The sequence below is a fragment of the Onychomys torridus genome, chromosome 11, assembly GCF_903995425.1.
Source record: "Onychomys torridus chromosome 11, mOncTor1.1, whole genome shotgun sequence".
Taxonomy (NCBI): domain Eukaryota; kingdom Metazoa; phylum Chordata; class Mammalia; order Rodentia; family Cricetidae; genus Onychomys; species Onychomys torridus.
This window is the reverse complement of record NC_050453.1, coordinates 80058923-80086143: the sequence shown is the minus strand read 5'-3', so window position 1 is coordinate 80086143 and position 27221 is coordinate 80058923. Positions and strand designations below refer to the sequence as shown.

At 43.4% G+C, this 27221-nt stretch overlaps 1 pseudogene; it reads right to left on the bottom strand.

Annotated features, from left to right (window-relative positions):
- Positions 1–689: 689 nt before the first annotated feature.
- LOC118593346 lies at positions 690–2428 on the bottom strand (annotated as a pseudogene).
- Positions 2429–27221: the final 24793 nt, after the last annotated feature.

The following is a 27221-nucleotide window of genomic DNA, read 5'->3' as shown; positions in this document are numbered from 1 at the left end:
GTCACCAGGAAGGAGGGGACGAGCTCAGGGACACAGAAGCTTAGAATACACATACCAATGTATCATTGCTTTAAAAAGTTACTTAAAACTTTATCTCTTGCATATAAATGGAAAAAGATTCAGGTATTTGGTCAAGTGGAAATATTGCTAGGTACAGGTGTCTGTGACCACACAGAATAGAATACAAAAGTCACAGGGGGTTTGGAAACAAGGATGGTTTGGGCTCCCTGGGCTGGCCAGGGCTATGGGAGAATCATGTCACTTGATTATAGGGGTTGGGGCAGTGGCCCCAGTTTCTGCACAGCATAGGGAGCGTGTGGTGCAGGCCGCCTGGCTCCCCTGCAGCTTTAGAGACAGACCAGTGGCCTGAGAGGGCCAGTGTGTAGCCTTGAGGTGGGCTGGTTTTGTTTGACACAAGAAAATGGCTGTGTTTGGGCCACAGCTGTGGCCCCACACCTGAACCCCTCAAAGCATGGTGTGGGCCTGACTGGGCCTCTGTGGCCCAAGCCATCTCCCACCATAGCAAGGTGAGCTAGATTTAATTTAAAAAAACAACAACAACAACAAAAAAAAACAGATAAACTGATCTCTCTTTAAAAAAATAAAATCTCTGATCTGGAAGGTCACTTCAGCTGCTTTTTCAAGCGGCTTTTCTGCAATGGTGGAAGCTGTCGCAGGCCCAGGGGCACCTAGATGGTGGCCTTTGAGAAGGACACATGCAGGTGGTGGATCTCACCCAGGTCATGGTTGTGCAGTTCAATCAGCGCCTGCATCACCTCCTCCCCAGAGCTCATCTGGGTCCGTGCCATCCTGCAGTCCTTCTGGAAGAACTTGAAACCTTTGACGACACCACCATTTCTGGAGAAGAGGCTCTTGAGTCATCCTCTGACACAGGGTGGGAGATTGGAGAGGTGGAGGGTGACTGAGGGTGGGGGGGGGGGATGTTCTGGAAGTTCTTGGAGCCTGGCTTTTTGAAGAGGTGCAAAGGTATGCTTTCATAATGCTTGGTCAGGCCCTGGTCCTCGTGTCCCTCCCAAGGCAGCTGCACACTCTGTTTGGACAGTGTGATGTGCACTGACTTCCCATGCAGCCTGTGCCCATTCAGTGGCTCATGGCCAGCTGAGCCTGGCTGCCATCTGCCATCTGTACAAGTGCACAGACTCTTCCCCCACTGCACCTCTCCATAGAAACGGAAGGGAATAAAGAGGCTTCACAGTATGACTCTCAGGGTTCAGGTTACTGACCAGAAGGACAGAACTCCCAGCCTGTGAGACCTGGAATGGTCATGCTGCCAGCTGCAGCAGCTGCAGCAGCTGCAGCAGCAGAAGATGGGGGAGGGGCAGTACTCCATGGACATTAGGGACAGAGGGGGCCTGCGGCCTGAGGGAAGAAAAAGGTGGCAGGGAACTCAGCTCCTGCACACTGAGAGGCTGGCATTATGCTGGGAGCACCAAAGGCTGCAGCCATGGTCTGTTCCAGCAAAGGCTGGCTGTCCCCAGAAGGCATGTGGGGCCAAGTGTAATCTCTGTTCTTGTCATTGTTGTATTTGACATTGAGACTGACAAGCCTAGAGTCATCAATGTGTAGTGTACACCAGGCATTGTAGATGTTCTGGCCATCTAGCGACAGCTTGGCATGCAGGACGCTCACAGGGTCAGCATACCACAGCAGTGCCTGGAACTGGTTGTTCTTGGTGAATGTAATGATCTTCAGGACTGTGTCAAACTTAGAGAAGATTTTGTGCATGTCTGGGGCCACAGGGTAGAAGAGGACCAGGCTCTGGCCTGGCAATCCAGCGTCCATGGCAGCAGCAGAGGCTGCCAAGGCCAGGCTTCTGAACTGCACAGAGTTCATGGCCTGCAGGACTGTCTGGGCATGTGCCTGGTTGGGTGAGCTGTGGGTTTTGAGCTCCTTGTGGTTGGAGAACTGGATATACATAGGTTGTCCATGTAGCCCAGGTGCCATCAATGTATAGTAGTTGACCATGGTGTTGGCAGCCTCCTCTGTTCATTTCTTTATTATTATTATTATTATTATTATTATTATTATTATTATATTATTATTATTATTTTCAAGACAGCATTTCTCTGTGTAGCTTTGTGCCTTTCCTGAAGCTCGCTCTGTAGCCCAGGCTGGCCTCGAACTCACAGAGATCTGCCTGGCTCTGCCTCCTGAGTGCTGGGATTAAAGGCATGTGCCACCACCACCCGGCCTCCTCTGTTCATTGCAATTAAGCCCTGGTTCTTCTTCTTCAGCATAAGGAGATTGGTGACCTCCCCAAAGGGCAGCCCCAGGGAGATGACCTCGCCCTTAGTGATGTCACTGGGTAGCTTGTGAACATGGATGATTCTGAAAAGGACCCCTGTGCTCCTCTTGTCATTTTGAACTTTTTGCTTCCATTGGCTGCTGAGGCTGAGCTGCTCATGATGAAGGGGCAGTCACTGATGGTCATGGAGAAGAACACGTTGAACCAAGGCTTTGTACAGACTACAATGTCTGAGACGAAGCCGTATATGGCACACAGAGCAGACCTGCATGGGACGGAGTAGAGGCAGTGAGAACTGCAATTTTGTCTGGTCAATAGTTCTATATCCTCTAGCCTACCTATAAACTTTGGTTTGATATTTCCCTGTTAGGCCTTTTGTTAATTTGTATTCATTATAAAAATAATAATGTTTCATCATGACATTTTCATGTGAGTATCTAATGCACTCTGTCCTGGACACCCCATTTCCTTCTCTTGTTCCCCTTTCCTGATCATCTCCTTCCTCTTCCCTCATTGGCCCCCTGTAATCTCACTTTTAATCTAGATTCCACATATGAGAGAAACATGATACTTGTCTCTCTGAATCTGAAAATTACATATTGACGTTGAGTTTTGTTTTGTTTTCTCTGCATGATCTTATTCATCATGGCTGAATAAAATATATATGCACATCATGTTTTCTTTATATATTCATCAGTTGATAGGCACATAGGCTGATTTAATAACTTGACAATTATGAACAACGCTGCAGTAATGTGGATACAGAAGCATCACTATTGTTCAATGACTTGCAGTCCTTTAAGTAAATAGTCTGTCTGTCAATTTCAAGGTGCCCTGGGTTGCACCCTGTACCCATGAGATTCTTCAGGTATATTCCCTGGTACTTAGGCAATCTTGTTCCTTTTTTAAAGATTATAGTGTGTGTGTGTGTGTGTGTGTGTGTGTGTGTGTGTGTGTGTATGTGTGTGTGTGTGTGTGCATATGTGTAGTTTCCATAGAGACTAGAAGAGGGTGTTTGATCCCCAGGAGCTAGAGCTATACAATGGAGACCTCTTCAACATGGATACTGGAAGAACAGGAAGTGCTCTTAACCACAGAGCCATCTCTAGCTTCTCCTGTACCTTATATAATAACAAGCCCCCACTGTAACTGTTTATACCTCATTTTTTTCTAAAGATTTACTTCTCATATGGTAGCTCTAAGCTATATGCGTCCAGATAGGTTGAACTGAGATTAGCTGAATGTGTATGTGGAGGGGGAGATGCCAGAATTTGAAGACGTAATACCAGAAGATGTATAATATCTCACTAGCTATTTCATATTGAATGCATGCTGACATTAAAATGTTTGGAAATGTGATATTAAATTAAATATGCTTTAAATCTCATTTCATATGTTTTCTTTTTTATCTGCTTAATATGGCTTCCTGTGAATTTTAAAATTTTATGTGTGCCCCATGTGTTTACATGGGCAATATGATCCAGAGAACCACTCTGGCCTTCCTTGGCCTAGTTCCTTCTCCACAGGTGTGTCAGAGTAACCTGATTCTCAGTAGGACCAGATGTAGCTGTCACTCTTTCCTCATCACATCTGGTACAAATGTTTGTTTCCCCCTTAGTTTTCCACAACAATTCCCCTAGCTGCTTGGCTACAAGCTGAAGAATGAAAGCTTGAGTTATCTTTGGCCTCTGTGCCCCACGTGGAACTCATTTGCAAGGCCAAGTGGTTCATCCTTTGAAATACAGCTTGGCTATGGGTGTTTGTGTGACTTTTGCTAGGAAAACATGAATGAACATCTATTCGCCACAGATAGGGAACTGACCATGGACCAAGAAAATGACTCCATTCAAGTCTTTCTTAGTAAACCAGTTAGCTTATAGTGTTTACTTACAGTAGCATAGGTGGGGGTTAGCTACAGGAGTGTGGGTGATTCAAAGACAAATGAATCACTGGAAATCCCACCTCAACTGGGTGACTGCTCATGAAAGCTGCATCACGGCACCCTGCGCAACTGGTAGATAGGCAAGACAATCCGAGTCTCTTCTCTCCAGGAATTGTTACTATATATAAAATCCTGGTGGGGTTGGGGGATCACTTTGTGAAACTTATAAATTTCAGGAGCTTCCTAAATCCTGCAGGTTTGCTTTACTTCCTGGGCCTTGTATGTTTCGTTTACTTCCTGAGATTTATGAGCCTCTCTCCACTCAGGAGATGTTTCTGTTGGGAGGAAACAGCTACACTATAGCACCTGTCTCCCATTTTGTCACACTGATTCCAGGCAACATCATCCTCACTGTGCAAGACAGAACACAGCACATTGGTCTTCTTTTGTTTCCCTTGACCTTACCACACTTCCTCTACCTAGCAGCAAAAGTCTTTTCTAGTTGCAAATAAGGCCAACTCTAACAAAAACTTTAATGCCTCCAGTTTCACTTTAAATCCAAGTCCTGAGCATAGCACACAAGGCATTATTATATTTTTGTGGTCCGACTCCTGTTCACCTCTCTACTTTCATGCCCCACTTTCTCCATGTTCCCAGCATATGTCACACCAACTTCAAGCTCACTCTGCTCAGTGGCCTTTGTACTTCTGTTCCCTCTTAAATGAGCTTTCCATGTCTCTTCGGAACAGCATGACACATTATAGAGTATCTCTTGGATGTCCCATCTAAACCAGAGGCCACCTAAAGCTATCAATCCCAGCATCTCATTCTTCCCTTACTAGTCGTTACCATTCTGAAGTTTGTCTACATATTTGTCATCAACAGTCTTAAAACTTCATCATTTACTACTAAACATTGATGCCTGTTATTTCTCCCACATGCACATCACTTTCTCACTTTCCATCATCTTAGCTGACATATATACCATAGAAAGATTCCCAGTGACTTTTCCCAATTTGAGAAGGGTATCCAGGGCCCTGTGCATGCTGGGCAAGTGCTTCGCCACAGAACTACAGTCTCAGACCTTTTCTTTATTTCAATGTAGGATTAGACTAGCCTTGAACATGTGATCCTCCTGCCTCAGACTCCAAAGTAGCTGGGATTATAGGCCCATGTCATCATGCCTAGTTTTAATTTATATCTTTCTTATTCTCTCTCTCTCTCTCTCTCTCTCTGTCTGTCTCTCTCTCTCTCTGTCTCTCTGTTTCTCTCTCTCTCACACACACATACACACACAGATAAAGACAAACAGACAGACAGACAGATGAGAAAGAAAATGAATCCCTCTTTGCAAAAATACTGGTTCCCAGCATGACTATGGAACGGGTACACACTTCCTCTTTTGGCTGCCCAATGCTTTCTTCTGGGAAGAGTTCCCTTGAGTCTTCAGGGACATTGACATGAAAAATTCATGCATAGTTTAGTTTATGCAGCAAGCAGCTTCCTAAAAACTGTATGTGAATCACATTTTTAAAATTGAGTCCCATTTCCCTACTGACTGTGGCTATCTGCTCATAGTCGCTTTTCCTGCCTTCATAATTTATCTCCAGTTGGCAGCAGCAAACTATAACCCTAGCTTCACAGCTCTATCCATCCCAAGAGGCTCATCAATCAATCATCAGAATTTCCATTCAGAGCCTATTATGTGTAAGGCATTGTTGATGATCTGTAAAGAGAATAGGGAATACATCGAAGGCACCAGGGGAAGCTGCTATCTGAATTCCCTACAAAACCTCGTGAATAGCCACACTCTTACTTATCTCTCTGTAAATTCAGATTTTCCTCTATCAGGTTTTTCCCAAAGAGGTATCGGTGTGTACTGAGCAGACTATCTTGGTTACCATAGAAATGGAAAGGCATAAAAGGATATTTAGAAATGTAAGGTCATCTATAAATCCTCACTAACAGCAATTGTGATTGTTGGGAGCAATGACTGAAACTACTCCTGGTGTGTTCTGAGTTGGGGGAAGGCTAAAATAACACATCAATCTGCAGCTCCAGGCAAGAGAAAACTAAGAAAAGGTAATAATATCCTATAAAAACAAGTCCAGACGGACAACTTGATTTCCTTTTGTGACCAGAAAAGCATTCATACCACTGATGGACCTCCAAGTCAACCTCCAGTACCTCTGTGATGTGACTTTCTCCCAACCCTGTCCTGGTGTCATCTGTGACATCAAACAGGCTGTGACCTACTTCAGCAGCAGTTACCCAGCTTTGGGGGAAGTATCTGTGATTGTTAGCTACTCATCGTCAGAGGACTCTGGGCATCTCATAGAAGACTAAGAAGTCCCAAAAGGTAAATATTGGAAACAGCAAAGACAGCATCCTAGAGATTTGTTGTGTGTTTGCAAACACCAGAAATAAACTCACACTACCTTAATAACAAGAAGACAATGGGGTTTGCAATGAAAAATATTTAACACTTTAATCTGTGGAGTTCAAGAGCAAAGAAAGAGGTCCCAGAAAGGTTAGAGGCATCAGGATTTTTTTTTCTAGACCCCAGATCATACCAGCCTCTTAGCTGCCTTTTGTTTGGTGTATCCGTACCCCTGTGCTTCCTTGGGAACCTGTCCTTTCTGCTGCCCAGCACCTGGACACCAAGATCCTCAAAGTCTACTTTTTAGGTTCTAGCTACCTGGAGAGATCCCAGTCTGGTTCCAAACTCCTAGGAAAAGCTGAGCTTTAGTGCATATGTCACAGGTGGCTGCCATTTACCCAGTAATTAGTTGAGACTGGAGGTGGATATCTTCATCAGCTCAGAATGTCATTACAAAATGCCATCTACTTCATAAGTTAAAAACAGGTACTTAGCAATGCTACCAGAAAGGTAAGTGAAGGATGTGAAGAATCCTTGCTTTCTCCATGTGTCCTCATGTGGCCTTATCTTCATGTATGGAAGTAGACAAAGAGAGGGCAAACCCTCTGATGTATCCTACTATAATATCATCAAGACGTCTTGCCCTCATGATCTCAGCCAAACCTGCAGGAAAGACAGTCCAGAGTCAGGGACTGGGTCCAAACTTTTCCCTAATAGAGAGAGTATAATGGATGAAATAGTGCCCCTGGCTTTAACAGAAGCTCCCAAAAAGACATGTTCAAGTTCTAATTTCAGTATCTCTACATGCAAGTTTATTGGAAACAAGTGTTTGTAGATTAATTAAGGATGTCTAGAAAAGGTCAACCTGATTTAAAGTGAACCCAGAATTCAACAGCTGGTGTCCTTATGAAAGAAAGCAGAGGGTGATGAGGAGATGGTTCAATGGATGGTCTTACCTTGCAAACATGATACCTGATTGTGAGCCTCAGAATCCACATTTAAAAACAGCTTGGCTTTGTGGCATCACCTTAAAATCCCAGTACTGAGGATACAGAAACAGGCAGATCCCCATGGCCCAAGACAAGCTAAGAAGACAAGGAGAATTCTGGGAAGAGGAAGGCTGAGTAAGGAGATGACAGCCAGCTGTCCAGGGAGCAACATATAATGGCACAGAGGTAAAGCCATGGAACATATGGCAACATATAGATTAACAGAAATGGGCTGAGTTTAAGTGCAAGAGCTAGTCAGAAGTAATCCTGAGCTGGGCAGTGGTGGCGCATGCCTTTAATCCCAGCACTCAGGAGGCAGAGGCAGGCAGATCTCTGTGAGTTCGAGGCCAGCCTGGGCTACCAAGTGAGTTCAGGAAAGGAGCAAAGCTACACAGGGAAACCCTGTCTCAGGGGGAAAAAAAAACAGAAGTAATCCTGAAATAATGACCAAACAGTTTTAATTAATATTATGCCAATATATGATTATTTTATAAAAGGCTGTGGGATTGTGAGTGAGAGATTTGTCTCAACTATGGTCCAGGTGGGACACAGAAAAACTTTCAGCTACAGAAAACCCATTCCTGTAATATTCTCCTTTCTAGAAGCAGTATGATAAGAATATCTAGCAATGGTCTATTTCTCCTTCCCTTTGTTCATTCAACTTCTTTTCACCCTGAGAGTTAGAAAACTACATTCTCTATGAGGGCCCCCAGCCCTATCCTTTCTTCACTAGTTAAGTCAATTTAGACTTCAGGGTTTAGCATTTTTAACCATATCTTTGTCTTCGTCCATACCTTATAATTCTCTCTCTCTCTCTCTCTCTCTCTCTCTCTCTCTCTCTCTCTCTCATCTTTTGTTTTCTCTTCACACCATCCTCAAGCCTAGGAAAGCTCAGCCAGGTGCCTTTTTAATTATTATGCCCAAGTAGAAAAAGACAACCTAGGCACCTGGTACCACTACATGTTATGATCCACACCTTCAAGGGAGCCCACCCTTGCCAAGAAATCCCATGCCACCATTCTATGGTAGTTTTTTCCCCCAAGTGTAGTTTTTCTCTTGTTCTGTCTCTGCCATGACCACACTCCTCACTCATCTGATAATCTTGCCTCCTACATCAGAGAGAAAACAGATGCTTCAAGACAAGAAATACCCACAACCAAACCCACACACCCTGCTGCAATGGAGTCTATCCATCTTGTCCTCCTACACTCTCACATGGGATGGGAGCTAACACAATTCGCCCTCCATCTGCTCTTTGTGGCTCACCCACACAAGCTCTTGACATCATTTCTCCTTCATCTTGTTCTGTTCATGACCCAGCTCTGGCTCAAAGGGTCTACCCACTTCCAGCTGAGCCTACCTAGCCACTCCTGAACCTCATCCATGCCCTTTTCAGTCAAGAAAGAGTGTCATTCCCTTACCTTCTGTTAGTCCTCAGGCCCTGGGATCCAAGTCTGACACTGATCATTCCACTTAAGAAGCCTTTGATGATATTCCATGGATGTTTTCACCATAGTGGATCTTTCCATGGACTAGATCCTGGCCTTTCTTTCTCCCTTTGGTTTTCAGGATCAGACAATTCTGGCTTTTTTTCCTAAATACAAATCTAATCACATGCCCAATTCAGTAAAATACCTGACAAAAGCCACTACCAAAGGAAGGGTTTACTTGGCTTGCAGTGCAAGGGTGCAGTCCTTCATGATAGGAAAGGCATGTTGTCAGGAGCCTGAGGCAAGTTGATGCATTGTATCCATAGTTAGGAAACAGAAAGATGGATCCTAACTTTTCTCCTTTTGATTCAGTCTAGCACACCAGTCTGTGGAATGGTGCTGTCCATAGTTAGTGGGTTTTACCACTTTAACTAACCTAATCTAGAAACTTACTCACAGATATACCACAGGTTTGATTCCATGGTGATTTCAAATCCTATCAGACTGACACTGAAAACTTACCATCATGTATACCCACCCCTCATCCCCACTTCCTCCAAAGCTTAGAAAGAGGCATCATTTCCCCTCTGTGAGCTACCATATAAGACACAGCACACTTCACTTATAATTATCCCCTTACACATGCAACCAACATGTACAGAACAACTTTTCAGTCCCTTAAAGCAGGGCCCATACCTTGCTCATCTCTGCAGCCTTCAATGGTACATAGGAAAGATTTGTGTAAATAAATAAATTCAACTAAATTAGACTGAAGACATCTTTTTTATTTATAATTGTTTTGTAATGTATTTATATGTGTGCATAATATGTATGTGTAAGTATATACAGGCACACATATTCCATGGTAAGCTATGAAAATCTAAGGACAGCTTTTGGAGTCAGCTGTCTTCTACCATGTTGAGACAGGCACTCTTTAGTTTGTTTTTGCTACACTGAATATACCTATGCTAACTATCCAAGAAGGTCCCAGGCATTCTCCTTTCTCCATCCCATCTCCTTATGAAAGCACTGGGACTTCAAAAAAGTACCTCCACATATGGTTGGTTGGTTGGTGGGTGGGTTTGTTGGATGGTTGGTTGGTTGGTGGGTGGGTTTGTTGGTTGGTTGGTTGGTTCGTTCATTCATTGGTTGGTTGGTGGGTTGGTTGGTTCATTCATTCATTCATTCATTCATTGGTTATTTGGCTGGCTGGCTGGTTGGTTGTTTGGTTGGTTGGTTGGTTGATTGGTGGGTGGGTGGTTTGGTTGGTTATTTGGTTTTTTGTTGGTTTGGTTGTTTGGTGGGTGGTTAGGTGGATGGTTGGATGAGTTAGTGGGTGGGTGGGTGGATGGGTTGGTTGGTTGGTTGGTTGGTTGGTTGATTGGTTGACTTTAGCATGAGTTCCAAGGGATCAAACTAGAGGTGTCAGACTTGTGCAGCAAAGCACTTTAAAAAAAAACTGAGGCATATTACCAATCTAAAGCCACTAATTTCAGCAGTCCAATATTTGGAGGTTCTGATGTCTTAAGACCTTAAATGACAAGTTGTCTCCATTATTCAGTGCAGGAAATAAAAGTTGACATGTGGCCAAACTGCTAACTGCAGCTAACTCTGCCCTGTGATGTTGTAGACACAGAATCCATGGTGAGAAAGGCTGGCATAAAGAGATAATGAGGACTTAGGGATATCAGGCAGCTGGTGATGTGCAAGCAGGATGATTGGAGTTTAGACTATAGCACCCATTTAAAAAAGCCACTGGCAGCATGTGCTTGTAAACCTAGACACAGGAGGTGGAGACAGGTGGGTCCCTGAACTTGCTGGTCAAGCAGTTGAGCTTAATTAGAGAGCTTTAGGGTCCAACAAAAGACCCTCAAAAACACAAGGTGTATGACTCCTGAAGAATGACATATGACATTTATCATTGGTGTACACACACACACACACATACACACACACACACACACACACACACACACACACACACCAGTTTAGATGGCAGAAGGTAGCTGGGGTAGGGAGGATGAACCCTCCAGACTGCAAAGGAAGAGGCAAGAGAACGAAAGCTTTTATTGTGCTAGTAGTGTGTGTTCCCCCTAGGATCCTCAGCCCTGCCTCCTTTCCTCTAATAACTTTTAAGAGCTACCCAGAACATGAACACTTCTCCTTGGCAGCAAATGGCAGCAGTAATAAGCCACAGGGGCATGCTAAACACTGACAGGTGGCACAGAAATGGGTTCTACCCCCGCCATTAAAAAGACAACTTGCCTCAGAGATGCAGCAAATGGATGGAAACCACACAGAGATGTGTCTTTTTCAATGAGGTGCAAATCTTCTAACGTGACTTCTAATAACTTCACCTGCAAACCTGGAGACATATTTCTACCACTGAAGAATTTCCATGGAGCTGCCCTGAGGTTCCACTGAATCACTCATTAGCTTAGCACCAAGATGGCTCTGATCATTTATCTAAGAGGCTATGTATTTATGCATCTTCTGTCCACTGAACACCACCAGCCATTTGTACACTGCTCTGGAATGCTATGTATGTGTGCCTTCTAGGGCTTACATAGGACAGGGAACCTAAGGTGAGAAAAAGGAAGCAGCTGTTGATCAACTAGCTGCCATAGAGACATTACTGGAGCAAGAGGAGTAGCATATTATTCAGGTACAGGATTTGGTAGCCCTCTTCTCTCTTTATGCTGCAGTGTTGATTGCTTTGGTCTTGTGCATGGAAAGCTCTGGTAGGTCACCTATTCTCTGGTTAAACTCTGCCACATGTCCATGCACATGTGAGCAGCACTGCAGCATTTTGTTTGTAAAAGAAGACATGGAGTTGTAAGGTGGAATAGACAGTGTCTAGAGGGATTGGTGGGCAGGTATGATCTAAATATACTGTATTCAAGCATAAAATTACCAGGAATAAATAAAAATTTAAAATTTAAGAGAGAAGTAGCATCAACTACCATAGAGAAGAAAGCTATTGACATGATGTTCATGAAAGGAGAGAGGCCGGGGACTTGCTTAGGAACCAAGCTCTCCTCCAACTGTGCAGTGCGTGTCAGAGTGGGTGTGCTGAGTGTGGTCATGACTATAACATGATGAGAACAGTGTCTTGTGCATTGTGCATTCAATGATTGGTGGATACTTCTAATCAATCAGTTCCTTTTACCTCCAGAATTTGAAATCTCTTAGCAAATGTCTGCTGACTCCGGGATGAGGGGACAAGGAAAAATTGTTTCTCCAGCACAGTCTCTGCTAGTGTATTTGTTCTCTCTGAGGTGCCTCTTTTATTCAGTAGCTGTTATTATTCTGGTATATCCACTCCAACAGATTCTCCTCAGAAGAAAGGCATAAATATAGAAATAAATTGCACTCACAGATCGTGTCTAGGATGTGCATCATTGCTATTTAACTCACAAAAACAGATACAGGGAAGAGAAATGAGGCACTGGAAAGAGCCACCTCCCACTGGGAAGCGACTTTGAACATCCCTCCTTTTTACTCTGCCTTCCTGGTAGAGGACAGGTGAAAATGAAATGATTCCATATGCAACATTTTTGCCTTTGCAACAACTCAAGAGAAGCTCATTGGTCATAGTCGGGCAGCTGGATGGTCTATCATCTCTTCCTGACAAAGATCCATGGGAGAAACCTTTTGTGGCCAGAGCTCCTCAAACTCACATCTAATAATGTGTCTGAAGCCCCAATCCAGTCCCATACTTGGAACAGAAAACTAAGGCTGGGAACATGGCTCAGAGGGTAAAACTGTTTACTGTACAAACACGAGGACCTTAGTTAGAATCTCTAGAACCCACATAAGATCCAGACATGGATTAGGTTGTACTCCCAGAAGATGGAGATAGGGAACCCTGGAATCTTTCAGACCAACTGCTTAGTGTGTGCAGACAAAAAAACAACCTGACTCAGACAGGTAGAAGGTGAGGCCTGACATCCAAAGTTAGTGTCTGACTTCTGAACAAGTAACATGAATGTGCATGCCTGCATGCATAAGCACACACACACACACATACATACATACATACACACACACACACACACACACACACACACACACACACACACACGGCTTCTATCAACTCTTTCCCATAAGACAGTGGAAAAGCTGACACTAAAATATCTCAGATTCAGGAAATGTAATAAATTTGTGATGAGTGTATATCGATTTGTTCTGGTGAGAATCAAAGGCATGTTTGCCAGCAGTCACCTCCAGGGAACAGAAAGCAGGATGTGAGCCTCTCACCTTCCATTGCCTTCCACTCAGCTTCTCCACCCTGTGATTACACTTAGTAACAAATGGTCCATGTGGGGCCTATTTTCTCCTTGTTCTTCTGTGACTTTTAAAAGAGCTCAATCCATCTTAGCATCATTAAAAGTAAGATAAGTCAAGCCATCTTCTTTCTTCATCTTTCTCCTTCTCAGTTCCTTCCCATCCAAGGAGTTTGAAAACAGTTTCAAAGATCTCCTAAGACACTGGAGTGCTAGAGGGACAGATGGCCTAAGTGAGGTTCCTGGAGCCCTGGACAAGAAATCAGCAGTGGGTGGTACCCCAGGTTGCAAAGCTGCAGGGAGACGGGTGTCTGCCAACTTCTGAACTACCCTTTTATAAAACTACCTGTCAAAATAGAACAATTCATTCTTCAGCCCTTTGACCAGTAAAATGTCACCCTACTATGATTCTGCTGCAAGGAAATTCCCTATGATATTTCAAAGACTGCATGTATATCAATATTTATGTAACTTTCTTAAATAGCAAAAATAATTGATAATATCTCCAATTGCATCGATTGTTAATAGTCATGTAAACTGAGACATACTGCATAGTGAGTAGAACTAAATCTATAATGATATTATGTAAACTTTATTTGAAACATGATAACCCCCATATCAAATATTTACTTTAATATAAATATATATACTAAAATATAAATTTAATATATAAGTATATATTTATTCCTGGGCGGTAGTGGCACACACCTTTAATCCCAGCACTCAGAAGGCATAGGCAGGTGGATCTCTGTAAGTTCAAGGCCAGACTGGTCTATAGAGCAAGTTACAGGATTGGCTCCAAAAGCTACACAGAGAAACCCTGTCTCGAAAAACCAAAACAAAAAGTATATATTTACAAATATAAATTTCATATATATTATATTTGAGCCAAAAAGACAAGTCCCTTTTAACTATAATGTTTTAAAATTTTAACTACATTTTTGTGTATTTATCTTGTGCCATGTGGGGTCTGAGGACAGCTGTCAGGGACTGCTTTTTTACTATGTGCGTCTGAAGTCCAGCTGGACAGTGGCAGGCACTTTTACCTAGTGAGCCACCACACCAGCCCAGGAAACTTTAAAAGCTGAAGAAATGATCAAATAAATTTAAACATACTTAAATACATAAAAGATGGATAGATGCTCTAAATCTAAGATTCCTTCACTCCTTTATTTACCTGCTCAATGCTGTGGGTTAGAAAATATCTTTGAGTTTCACAGTATCCTCTGATCTGCAGAAAACAAAGAGACCCCACAAGATGCCTGTAGGACCACACGATAAAAACAAAGAACTGATGCCTATACTCTGTCCTTTGTCACTTGCACACACAAAACCAAGTGTAATTTTAAAAATTAAAATATATGTTTCTTGTACATAGGTAATCTATTTCCTTAAAGATATTAACCAAAACAGGGGAGAAAAGAAAAACTGAAAGATAACTGATGTAAACTATCCAAATAAAAACCCAAAAGAAAAGTAACTATATAAAACCTACAAAATGAATGAAGAAGGAATTATTAAATAGAAAATCTAGAAATATACTTAAATCCTAAAAGAGATGAATAGATTTTTTTTTAAGTGTGTTTTGTCCAGTGAGGGCATCTTCATCATAACTTATCTGGATTTGGAGTTTCCTAGGAGACACTCTTCTGGGCATGTCTGTGATGGTGTCTCCAGAGGTTAACTAGAAGGGGCCCCTCACTGAACATGGGTGACACCATCCCCTAGACTGGGGTCCCAGCTGAATACAAAGGAAAGGGGGAGGAAACCAGCTGAGGCCTAGGATTCAGCTCCCTCTGCTTCCTGACTGCAGACCCAATGCTGCCTTCCACTGCTCTCCTGATTTACCTGCCATGATGGACTATCTCCCCTCGAACCCTGATCCAAACCAACCCCTTCCTTCTCAAGTTGCTTTTGTCAGGTAATACGCAACATGTAACTAAGATGGCAAGATGACTAGCGCTTCTCCCAGGGCCCACACAGTCATGAACTTGGAAGCTGCTATTGCTGATGAGAGCTACAAGAACTGAAAGTCAGCAGATCTGTCAGAGAACTAAGGGTACAGGGCAAACCTCCTCCTCAGCTGGAGACAAACATGGGTACAAGGAATCACGTGTCTCAGAACAGGACTCACTACAGGAACCTTCAAGGATCCAAGTGGGACCTCCCCCAACTTCCCACAGTGAAGACTGAGAGAAAAAAAAAATGAACTTTCTTTTAGGAAGGGAGAACGTTACTGTTTTGAAATATATTTAAAGCATTCTGCTCTTTTGAGCCAAGTCCTAAGAATGAGGAAGTGTTTCAGCCACTAGCATCCAATGCCTTTCTGTTCATCATAAAACAATGCACAGTGATAAGATACTAAATTGTCAAATAGCAACAGCATGGTTGATTCTTCAGATGCAGCTTACGTACACTGAGGGGCTAAGATTTGAGTGTTGCAAGCTAAGGCTGCACAGAAATGAGCTTTCCCTACCCACCCCCAGGAGTGAAAGCTGGCTTCGCTTTTCTGAAAGCAATTTGGAAACTCAAATCAAATATCTCCACACTGCTATCACCATGACCTGGAATCTGCCCCTATGCAAATTTATCCTAACAAAATAATGAATGGGCACAGAAGCATATTCTCTGACAGTTAGAGATATTTATCAAAGTCCTATATCTAATCATAAAAATGCAGGGGACAACTCCCACACCTAATAATAGCAATCATGATAAATAAAGTGTGACATGTGTATATGATAGGCTGCTAGCCAATCATTTGAAATGAGGCTACAGGGGCTTCTTGGCGCTAAAGGATGCTCATGATATATTAGCAAGTGACAAAAGGCAAGTTGGCAAACAAGATACCTAGTATGATTCCATCTTTTTATTTACTGAAAGAGAAAAAGCATTTGAAAAACTGTGTGCAAAATTGCTAATAGTACTTAACTCTTGGGGGGTTGAGTTACAGATGACTGTTCCTTTATTTCTTGATATTGTATACCGTTTATTTTTAGTAAGGGTCTTAAGATGTGAGATATATATATGTAAGCTGATTTATAGTAATACTAAATTATGGTATTGTTTCAAGTGCTGTAAATATGAATTGATATTTGTAAGTTTTATTTTATCTTAACTCAAAACTATGCATATTTACAGAGTGCAGTGTGGTTTTCTTTGACTCTGTTTACATGCAATGATCAAATGGGATAATGAAGCCCTCCCTAGCTCAAACGTTAGTCAGCTCCTTTTAGTAAGAACAATCAAGTCTTCTCATAAGGCTACATTGAAATATGCACTGTTGTTAACTATGGCCATCCTACTGTGCAAGAAGATGCCTCATTTTTCTACTTCAGCATGTAGAAGAGCTTTAGGTACAATTTCTCTGGTAATTGAAAAGTAAGTGAAATTATTAGGATCTTTATAGGTAGTTAATTTTTGCTGGAGAATGGAAAGACATTTTCTGCAGTGGTGTACCAGGCTCTGGCAAAGTAGCCATGCTCCTATAAATCTTCACCCACGCTTCTGTAAACAACCTAATGAAACTCACTGGATGACAGACAGAAAGTGGAAAATGATGAATGGTAAGTATTGTTAGTCTAATGGTATTGCTGCTGCTGGCAGTTCAGAGTCTTACCTACCAGGCTCTAAAATGAACCAACAGGTTGGACCTCTCTCCCTGCTGGCACTAATGGCCAACAGGAAGCCATTTCTTTCCTGGAACCAACTCAGTCATCCACTGAATATCTACAGCTGTGGCAGGCTTGGTACAGTCTATTTAGAATAGAGTTTTAAGACAGGGGGAAAAAGTAATGTTTATTTGCTTCATTACAATAATTTAATAGGAACAGTCATCCAAAAATGGAAAATGTCAAGAGGGCTATTAAAGCACTTCAGCAGGAACCATGTGTCTAGCGCAAATATTAAATGAGAACAATCTGGAGGAAGGACTAAGAGGGATGCACTTCTTGCACCAGGCTCAAGACTCAGCAACCCAGCATGGCCTCCAGTTTCTGGTGGACAGAGAAGAGCCTTGGTAGGACTTCTAATCAGCAAACAGTCCACCCTTTAGGCCAGGTGCATTGCTAGGGCCCAGGGAGTCAGTGAAGAGATCCTACCCTCAGTAACAGTTTATATCGACTGCCAACATGTCAGGATCTAGAATCACCAGGAGTCTGGCCTCTGAGTGTAGTTAGAGTTGTCCTGCCTGGCCCACAGTCAGGACAAATCTCTCTCACCTGGCAGGCCCATAGACTCTCACACCCAACCAAGTAAACACACAGAAACTTATATTGCTTACAAACTGTCATGGTGGTGGCTGGCAGCGTCTCTCTCCAGTCTTCCACTTCTTCCCATTCTCCTTCTCCTTGTCCTGCCTACCCCATCCTTCCTGCCTGGCTACTGGCCAATCAGCAATGTATTTATTTTAACCAATCAGAGCAACACATTTAACATACAGAACATCCCACAGCATCTGAGCACATCTGTAAGGGACTTTCTGGATGAAGTTAATCTAGGTGGGACTATTCACCTTAACTCTGGAAAGCATCATGCTGTGGCTTGGGGTCTTGAACTAAATAAAAAGGAGGAAGAGATCTGAGCACCAGCATTCATCACTGTCTGCTTTCTAACTGCAGATAGAGTATGACCAGCCGCCTCACGCTCCCCAGACATCCCCACTCTGATGGACTGTATCCTCAGACTGTGAGTCAAAGCAAACGCTTCCTCCCTGAGGTTGCCTTTGTCTGGCATGTTGCTACCCAATAAGGAAAGCAACTAATATACTCTCCCTGTTTTTACAGATCTCACAAAAGAAAAGAAAGGCAGGGCCTGGGGAGGTGGCTTGTTGTATAAAAACACTTGCTGCCAAGCAAGAGGACTTAAGTTCAAGACCCCAGCATTCGGGTAAAAGCCAGGCATGGCCTCATGTACCTAGAACATCAGAATTAGAGGCTGACGACAGGCAGCTCCAGAGAGCATGCTGGCCAGCCAGCTTGGCTAAAGTGTTATTCTTCAAGTTCAGTGAAAGACCCCATCTCCAAAAATAAGATGGAGACCAATAGGGAAGATACCCATTGTCCTCCTCTGGCTTCTGCATGTGTGTGCATGGGTACATACACCATGTGGGCATACAACACCAACACAGAGAGAGACAGAGACAGAGAGAGACAGAGACAGAGCATAGCCTTGAAGGCTCCTGCATGTGAGTACCAGCTCTGTGTAGGCAGAATGTTTCATTCACATAGTAGCAAGAATGTGGTAAAGGGCCTTTGAATGAATGTGCTGCGTCCAAGGACTTCCCAGTGTTCTTCTCAAATGCCCTGGGGAGGAGGGCTCTGAGGATAGGCAGCCATCAGAGGGAGTTTTAATCCAGACTGCAACACACTCATATTTCATTCCACACTCAAGAAGTAGCCTGTCCATCAAATGGATCCCGAAAGGACAAGAAAATACAACCAGGGATTTTCCCTTTACCCCTCCCTGAAACCACTCACGTACCCAGTACAATCCATCCAAGGTAATCTGTTGTAATGATTAATACTTGACAGGACATGAAATTTCCTAGGAGACAAAGTCAGAGGTATGTCTGTGAGAGAGTATCTACATTAGGCTGACTGAGATGGGAAGCCCTGCCCTAAGGGCTGGAGACCAGATTATATATAAGGAGACAGCCAATTAAGCATGACTACTGTCTTCTTTATGACTATAGGCACAATGAGACCAGCCATCCTCTTCTTCTACAACAATGGCTTCATCAACATGACAGGCTGTACCCTCAAACTTGAAGTTGAAATGTCCCCCATTAAATTGCTTCTATTCAGTTTTTATCACAGCAACTGGAGAAGTAATTAATACACGTTTGACCTTGAGTGCAATGATTTTCCAATAAACCATACCTGAAATTTTATATTGGGGGAAAAATCAGTCATTAGAGGAGGGTAATGGATTCTGCTCTGTTGGGGTTTGAGTGGCTCACACATTTGAACATTTGATCTCAGGTTGGTGGCACTGTTTGGGGAGGTCAGGAAGTGTGGCCCTATTGGAATAAAATGTCACTGGAGGCAGGTTTTGGGGCTGGAAATATTTGTGCCATTTCCAGTTCAGTCTCTCTGCTTCTTGTTTCATGACTGAGATGTGAGTTCTCAGCTATCAGCTCCCAGCTAGAGCCACCATACCTGCCACCTGCTGCCATGCTGTACCCATCATTATGTACCCCAAGCCTAACCCCTAAGCCAAAATACACTCTTTCGCCTATAAATTGCCTTGGTCATTGTATTTTATCACAGCCCTGGAGAAGTAACTCTACATGTCCCATGATACTGCCTGACTTGGGTTTGGTCTTCCTCTCTCTTCTCAGTAAGATATAAAAGAACAGAAAGTACAGTCTTCTTATTCCAAATTCTGCACACTTGGTTTGAATTTGCAGCTTGTTTCAAGGTCTTTGTTTCTACTTAAATTAAATCTTTGCAACAAAATTATTACCTGGTAATTTTCAGTGGAAGAGACCCAACCAAGCCACATCTCCTTGTATTCCAGGGATGTTTGTTAACCCTGCCTAGGCTTGGGCTGGGGTACCCGGGTACTCAGGGAAATGGCAGAGATAGGGCTCAGGGAGTGAGTGGAATTAACCCTCCTGGACAGGAAGGGGCCATGGGAGAAACTAAGGGAGGAGAAAGGGATCTAAATAAAACAAAAAAAGGGGAAGCAGATGCCACCATGGAGGCTCACGCAGGAGGCTCGGGGAAGAGAGGTGTGATGGCTAACACTGGATTCCAATTTGACAAGATCTGAATTACCAAGCAGACACGATTCTGTGAATGTCTGTGAGGGAGTTTCTAGATGAGGATAAGATGAGAAACCTGTTCTCACTGCAGGCAGCACCATTCTGTACACAGAGGTCTTGGACTGAGGAAAAAGGAAAAAGTCAGCTGAGCAGCAGCATTTATCTCTGCTTCTTGACTGGATGTCATGTGGCCAGCCTCCTCACCTTTCCTGCCATGATGGATTATAACCCAAAAAACAGGGAGAGAGGTGACTAGACACCTCCTGTCTTTCAACCATAACCGAAAGCCCCGCCCTTTCTAGAACATCATTGCCATCAGTGGTTTCCAGCCAGAAAGGCAGGCCTGGCCTCAGCACAATCAACTTAGGAGACCACCACGAAGGCACAAGAGCATGGCACATATGCTTCTGCGTCCAGCTGCTAACCTTTGTGCTTGATGTCACAAGACTACAGAGGCTTCCAGGTGGCCAGGGTCATCACAAGCAGGTTTTCCTGATGTATAATGAAGAGAAGATGGAGCTACTGACACCGTATGAATGATCCTCAACTCCTCTGACTCTTATCCATCTCTTAACAAAGACAGAGAGGAGTGGAGTGACCTTTCCTTTACTCTCGACAATCATGATAAGATCAAAAGACATGTCTTGTCATGTCCCTTCCCTCCTCCCATACCCTGTCCTCACAAAGGTGATAGTAGAGCTTGAATGGCCTTTATATCACAAGGAGGGATACACCAAGATAAGCACAGCATGCCCTTGTTTATTTTAGATGCTGGGTCAAGGCCAGTGGGCACCTGCAGCTGCTGTGAAATTGTGTTTCATCTCTGTGGCTCTAGACATTCCTGGCATGTTGCGCCCGCCTCGACCAGCAAGGAAGATGCAACACCGGGATCCTTCTCATTACAGTTTATTCAGACCTTTGATTAATTGCATTGTGTCTCTCTCGCCAGGGCAAGCCTCTCCCAGCACCTAAGTAGGGCTGGGCAACCAACCCCAGGCAGCCATGTGGGCACTGTCCACAGGTTCACGCATATGCCAGCAACACACGAATCCAGCCACAGCCAAATAAGGAGCTGTTTACCCTAAAGAGTGTTTGCCATCGGGAAGGCAGAGGGTAGAAGCCAGCGCCATCTTTAGGGTGCGGCTACACACGGCTCTCTAAAGTTTCCCCCTTTTTGTTTTACAAAGCAACAGGCAAGAGTAGAGGTCTGATCTCTGCTAAAATGGAACATGTACTAATGTTTGTCCAGGCGTCGTCCACCCAAAGAACACTAGACCTGTCCGATACCCTTTTCACAGAGGTGGGAGTTAGGGTACCAACCCACATGCAATCAGACTTGCTCTTCTTGAGGTCAGAGTATCATAACCTCAAGTGCAGTGCGCAGGCCTCGCATCCTGTGCCTAAATATCTTTTAAAGTAGCCAACCAGGCTTGGGGGGACTGCCCTGCATCAATGGCCATAAAGGCTTGGACAATCATGGCTGCATGGCGACGCTATGAGATCCTAATGCGACAAATGCACCACAAGCATACTAGGGAGGTGAGCACCAGTAAGCCTACTAGGGCTCCTATTCCCGCCCACTCCTTCATGTGGCCCATGGCTGTAGCAATCCAGGAAGACAATCCCTCCACCAGTCCGGTATCCACTCGAGTCGAATTCACTGTGACAATAGCCACTCTCAGCTGGTCCATCAGGTTATCAAACTCTCCGGTCCAATTGCCTAAAAGATAACTAGACAACCTTTTAGATAAATTTGCAGCAGAATAATTGGAAGCATCCAAATTCAAAAATTTCAGAGTAAATAATGCAAGAGAAAGTCTGTCCTTAGGGGTATTCCCCCTTTTTGTTTTTGAAGCAACTCCCTCAAGGAGCGATGAGCACGCTCCACAATGCCTTGACATTGTGGATTATATGGTAGGCCATGTACAAGTTGCACATTCATCTGTTGACAGAAGGAAGCGAACTTCTGTCCGGTATATGCAGGACCATTGTCTGTCTTTAACTGTTGAGGCTTACCCCATGTTGCCCAAGCTTCTAAGCAATGAGCAATGACATGAGAGGCTTTTTCTCCTGCCATTGGGGTGGCATGAATGATTCCAGAACAGGTATCAACAGATACATGTACATATTTGACACGTCCAAATTCAGCGATGTGTGTAACATCCATTTGCCATATTTTTAGGGGGAGCAAACCACGAGGGTTAACTCCTAATCTAGAAGGATGATGAAAAATGACACATTGGGAATAATCTAGTACCACCTTTCGTGCCTCTGCACATGAGATAGAAAACTTTTGTTGTAATGTCCTTGCATTAACATGAAATTCTTTGTGGAAAGCATATGCTCGTTGTATGGCAGAAGCCACAAACATCCATTCCTGTCTAGTACACTGATCTACTATATCATTACCTTTAGCCAATGGACCTGGCAGACTAGTATGTGCACAGATGTGTTGCACAAAAAAGGGATTTTTACGTTGCCAGATCAGTTTCTGTAATTGGCCAAACAATGAGCTAACCGGGCTAGAAGATTTGATGGGCCCTGCACATTCAAGGCTTTTCAAAGCATTAACAACATAACTAGAATCTGACACTAAATTAAATGCAAATGGACAAGCCTTGAAAACTTCAAGAACTATTGAAAGCTCCACCTGTTGAGGTGCACCTGGCAAGAATTGATGCTTTACAGGTTCATTAGAATCCACCATATAAGCACCACAGCCTGTCTTAGACCCATCTGTAAATATAACACTTGCTCCTGGAATGGGCTTTGAAGCAGTTACTTTAGGGAAAACTACAGGATGTTCTTTAAAGAAAGTTAATAGTGGATGTTTAGGATAATGGCAATCTATGTGTCCTGGATAGGTACAACGCAGAATTGCCCAATCATCTATGGCAGCACATAATACCTTGACTTGAGTAGAATCATAAGGAACAACTAGCGTTTGTGGTGATGTTCCAAAATATTGTAAACATCGTTGAATACCCTGTTGCGCAAGTAATGCCACAGCAATAGGATAATACTCAATTGATTTTGCAGGTAAGATTTTAGTATAAATCCATAACAAGGGTCCTTTTTGCCATAAAATTCCCATAGGTTATAACTGGGTAGGCAAAATGCACAGGTAATATCATCATTATTTTGCACTCTTTGAAGAAAAGCTCTTTGTAGTCTATCTTCTAATTTTGTTAAGGCTTCTCAGGCTGCACTGGTTAATTGCCTCGGTGAATCCAAGGCTGCATCTCCAATTAAAATATCATATAATGGTTTTAACTCATAATTGGCCATTCCTAAACTTCCTCTTATCCAATTTATATCTCCTAATAATTTTTGAAAATCATTCAATGTGCAAAGATGATCCTTCCTTAACTCTACCTTTTGTGGCATGATATAATGATTAGTTATTTTAGAGCCAAGATAATTGACAACTTTGCTCTGTTGCACCTTCTCAGGGGCAATACAGAGTCCCTTTTGCTTTAGCAGTTCTACAAGTGAGCTATATGCTTCTTGAAGAATGCTCTCTTCTTTAGCTGCTAACAGTATATCATCCATATAATGGAGGCATTTCAGGCCTGGAAAACGTGCCCTCAAAGGTTCTAAAGCAGTTGCTACAAATAATTGACACATTGTAGGACTGTTGGCCATGCCTTGTGGCAATACAACCCACTGATATCTTTTATCAGGTTCCTCATGATTAGTGGACGGTAAAGTGAAAGCGAATCTCTCACAGTCTTTGCTATTCAGTGGAATGGAAAAGAAGCAGTCCTTAATATCTACCACAATAATAGGCCAATTTTCAGGCAAGGCTGACAGCAATGGAAGACCATGCTGTACAGGTCCCATAATTCTCATTTGTTCATTTATAGCTCTAAGATCATGTAACAATCTCCATTTTCCTGATTTCTTCTTGATGACAAATATGGGTGTATTCCAGGGAGAAAGAGAGGGTTTAATGTGCCCTTTCTCCAATTGCTCTTTCACTAATTGATATGCAGCATGTAATTTCTCAGAGGAGAGTGGCCACTGAGGAACCCAAACTGGCTCCTCCGTTACCCAGGTTATGGGAATGCCCTCCTCAGCGACCCCTAGGAAAAACCCAACCCTTGTTTGGGTTTCCTAGGTACTGTTTGTATTGGCTCCTTTTTACCTTGTAAAAATTTTCCCAGGCCAAAATCAGGATGACACCCCATGTTTTTCATAATATTTTTATATTCTTTGGAGTATTCATTACTCAACTGAAAGCCCATGGATTTCATAAGATCCCTCCCCCAGAGGGACACTGGAAGCTCAAGGACATAGGGTTGCATAATGCCAGAGTGACCTTCGGAATCTTGCCAATTTAACAAATTTGCACTAACATTTGGAACACTGGCATAATCCAGTCCCTGCAATGTTTGTGAGGAAGCCTGTATAGGCCAACCTCAAGGCCAATCTTTGCTAGCTATGATACTGCAATCTGCACCAGTATCTAAATCTAGGTCTCCTCCCAACTTTTCCCAGGAAGGCACTGTGAGGCTTCCTGAAATTGCAAAACCAAGAAGTAATTACATCACACTGTTGTAAAAATCGTTCTAAGGTGCGTTTTTTTATTTTCAGTTTCTTAGAGAGAAGCAGCTCGTTAAGAGCCAAAAAAAATTGGGTGCGAGGAGGAAGCGCCCATGTTAGTATACTTTTTTTTTTCTTTTCTCAATTTGAGAAGTTTCTCAGAGGTTTCTCAGAGCCTCTGCAGAATTGCTCCAGCCCTCCGGTTTCCCTGTTTGTTTTGTCTAATTACCGCTTTTATCATGGCTCTAGAATTACCTGTCTGCTTTTATCGCAGCTCTGCTATCCCGCTCTCCCTTCTACAGGTGAGCGTTACCCGCTTTTGTCGCGGATCCCCAGTTTTTTCTGAGGACTTACCGGTATACCGCCTGACTGTAATGAGTTCTGGATCCGGAGAGAGCCGTGGTAATTGTCCCCGTAGGAGGCCACCACTTGTCGTGCCCGCCTCGACCAGCAAGGAAGATGCAACACCGGGATCCTTCTCATTACAGTTTATTCAGACCTTTGATTAATTGCATTGTGTCTCTCTCGCCAGGGCAAGCCTCTCCCAGCACCTAAGTAGGGCTGGGCAACCAACCCCAGGCAGCCATGTGGGCACTGTCCACAGGTTCACACATATGGCAGCAACACACGAATCCAGCCACAGCCAAATAAGGAGCTGTTTACCCTAAAGAGTGTTTGCCATCGGGAAGGCAGAGGGTAGAAGCCAGCGCCATCTTTAGGGTGCGGCTACACGCGGCTCTCTACACTGACATGATAGGGAAGTGCTCTGCCACTGAGCTGTAACCTATTGTTAGTGCATTTTTTTATCTTGAGACATGGTCTCACCAATTTCTTCACTTGTCTCTACACACACTCTGAACCCCAACCTGGCCTTGGATTTGTGATCCTTCTGCCTCGACCTCTGAAATAGCTAGTGCCCCCAGACCAGACTCACATTCTTCCTACATAAGAAAATTATAGCCTATTTATTTAAAACACATTGCATTTTTTCCTAGATTGTAGCAAGTTCAAAGCTAACTGAGAAAAGTGTTAAAACTCTTTAATATGATAAAGTATGGCATCTACAAATAGCACAGAATTTTAAAAATAGCACAATTTCAGTATTGTTAATCCTGCTTGTGTGTGAGAATGTGTGAATGTATGAATGTATATGCATATGTGTATGAGAATGTGTATGTCTTTGTATGTATATGTATATTTGTGTGTGTGTTTGTGTTGTGTATTATGTGTATGTGTAATTGGGTTTATATGTGTGTATTATGTGTGTATGTGTGTGTATTTGTATGTGTTTATGTTTGTGTACTTTGTGTGTATGTGTATATTTGTTCATTTTGTGTATATATGTATACATGACTGTATTTGTGGTGTGTGTGTGTGTGTGTGTGTGTGTGTGTGTCTGTGTGTCTGTGTGTGTATGTGTGTGTGTGTACATGGAAGCCATTGATCAATCTCCTATGTCTTCCTCAATTGCTATCCACCTTGATTTTTGACACAGGGTCTCTCACTGAACCTGGAACTTATCTGTTTGGCCAAGATGGCAGACCAGAGAGCCCCCAGGGACTCTCCTATCCCAGCCTCGCCAGCACAGGGATTTCAGGATAATATTAGCACATATGACTTTTGTATATTTGCGCTAGGGGTAGAACTCAGGACCTCAGGCTTTACAGCAACATTTGATGAACTGATCCATCTCCCTAGCCTCTGGTCCTGCTTTTCAGCAGTCTCCTCTTTGAAAATAAAACTCCTTTGCCCTGGGTACAGGGCACTCTCTATGGCTGATCCCTGAGCCCGAAGCCTTGATAGGAAGTAGCTCTTACATCTATCCAGGAACAGTGGTAAGCTGCTGAGGACAATTTTAAGAGTCATGCCATATTGCCTGCCTGAGTTAAGTTTCTGTTGTCCAGTATTGAGCCACTAACCAGAAACTTTTGACCTGCCTTGACAAGTCTTGAGTTATTAGAAAATAATTTAACATTTCCTTATCTTTCTGCTACAGTAACCATTAGTAACAATATTTTGTGGTTAGGTTGCTTGGTTGGGTTGCTCGGCAACTCAACAGTCCCCTGATCTTTTTCCCAAAGAAAGTTTCCTTGTCTGCTTACTATAAAACCCACCTGAGAAAAATAAATTTTTGCAGCTTGATCAGAATACTGTCTTGCTGTCAATTCTTTGTGTCTCTTGTCCCTTTCTTTCGCCATTCCCCCTTCTAGGGTCTCTGCTGAAGATCCTGCTGGCCGGGAGAGTAGGCTGGGCTCAGCAGCTACCCATGGAAACAGCTGACCTGTGTCACAGAGCACAAACCAGAAGGGGAGGGTTGACAGTCGGCAATGCCCTGGGGCCAGAGCAGCAATAAAGGCTCATTACCATCTCTGCTGCTCCAGAGAATAGAACTCCTCCGCTATGTGTGGAGACTGGACATTCCAGGTTGGTTGTGCAGTTCACCTGTCCAACAGAACATCCCTAGAAGGCGAGCTTGCCTTAGATATGCTAGAGAGATAGATGGGAAAAAAAAATCCCCCTTTAATGAGATACTATTTTCTTTCCCAGAATTTCAGTCCCAGCACAGCAGCCTACAGGGTCACTGTCATGCTTTGTGATTCTGCCTGCTTTTCTCAACTAACTTAGGAACTTCCTTTGCTTCTCGGCTCCTCTGCCTGTGCCTGACCTCCCACTGGCT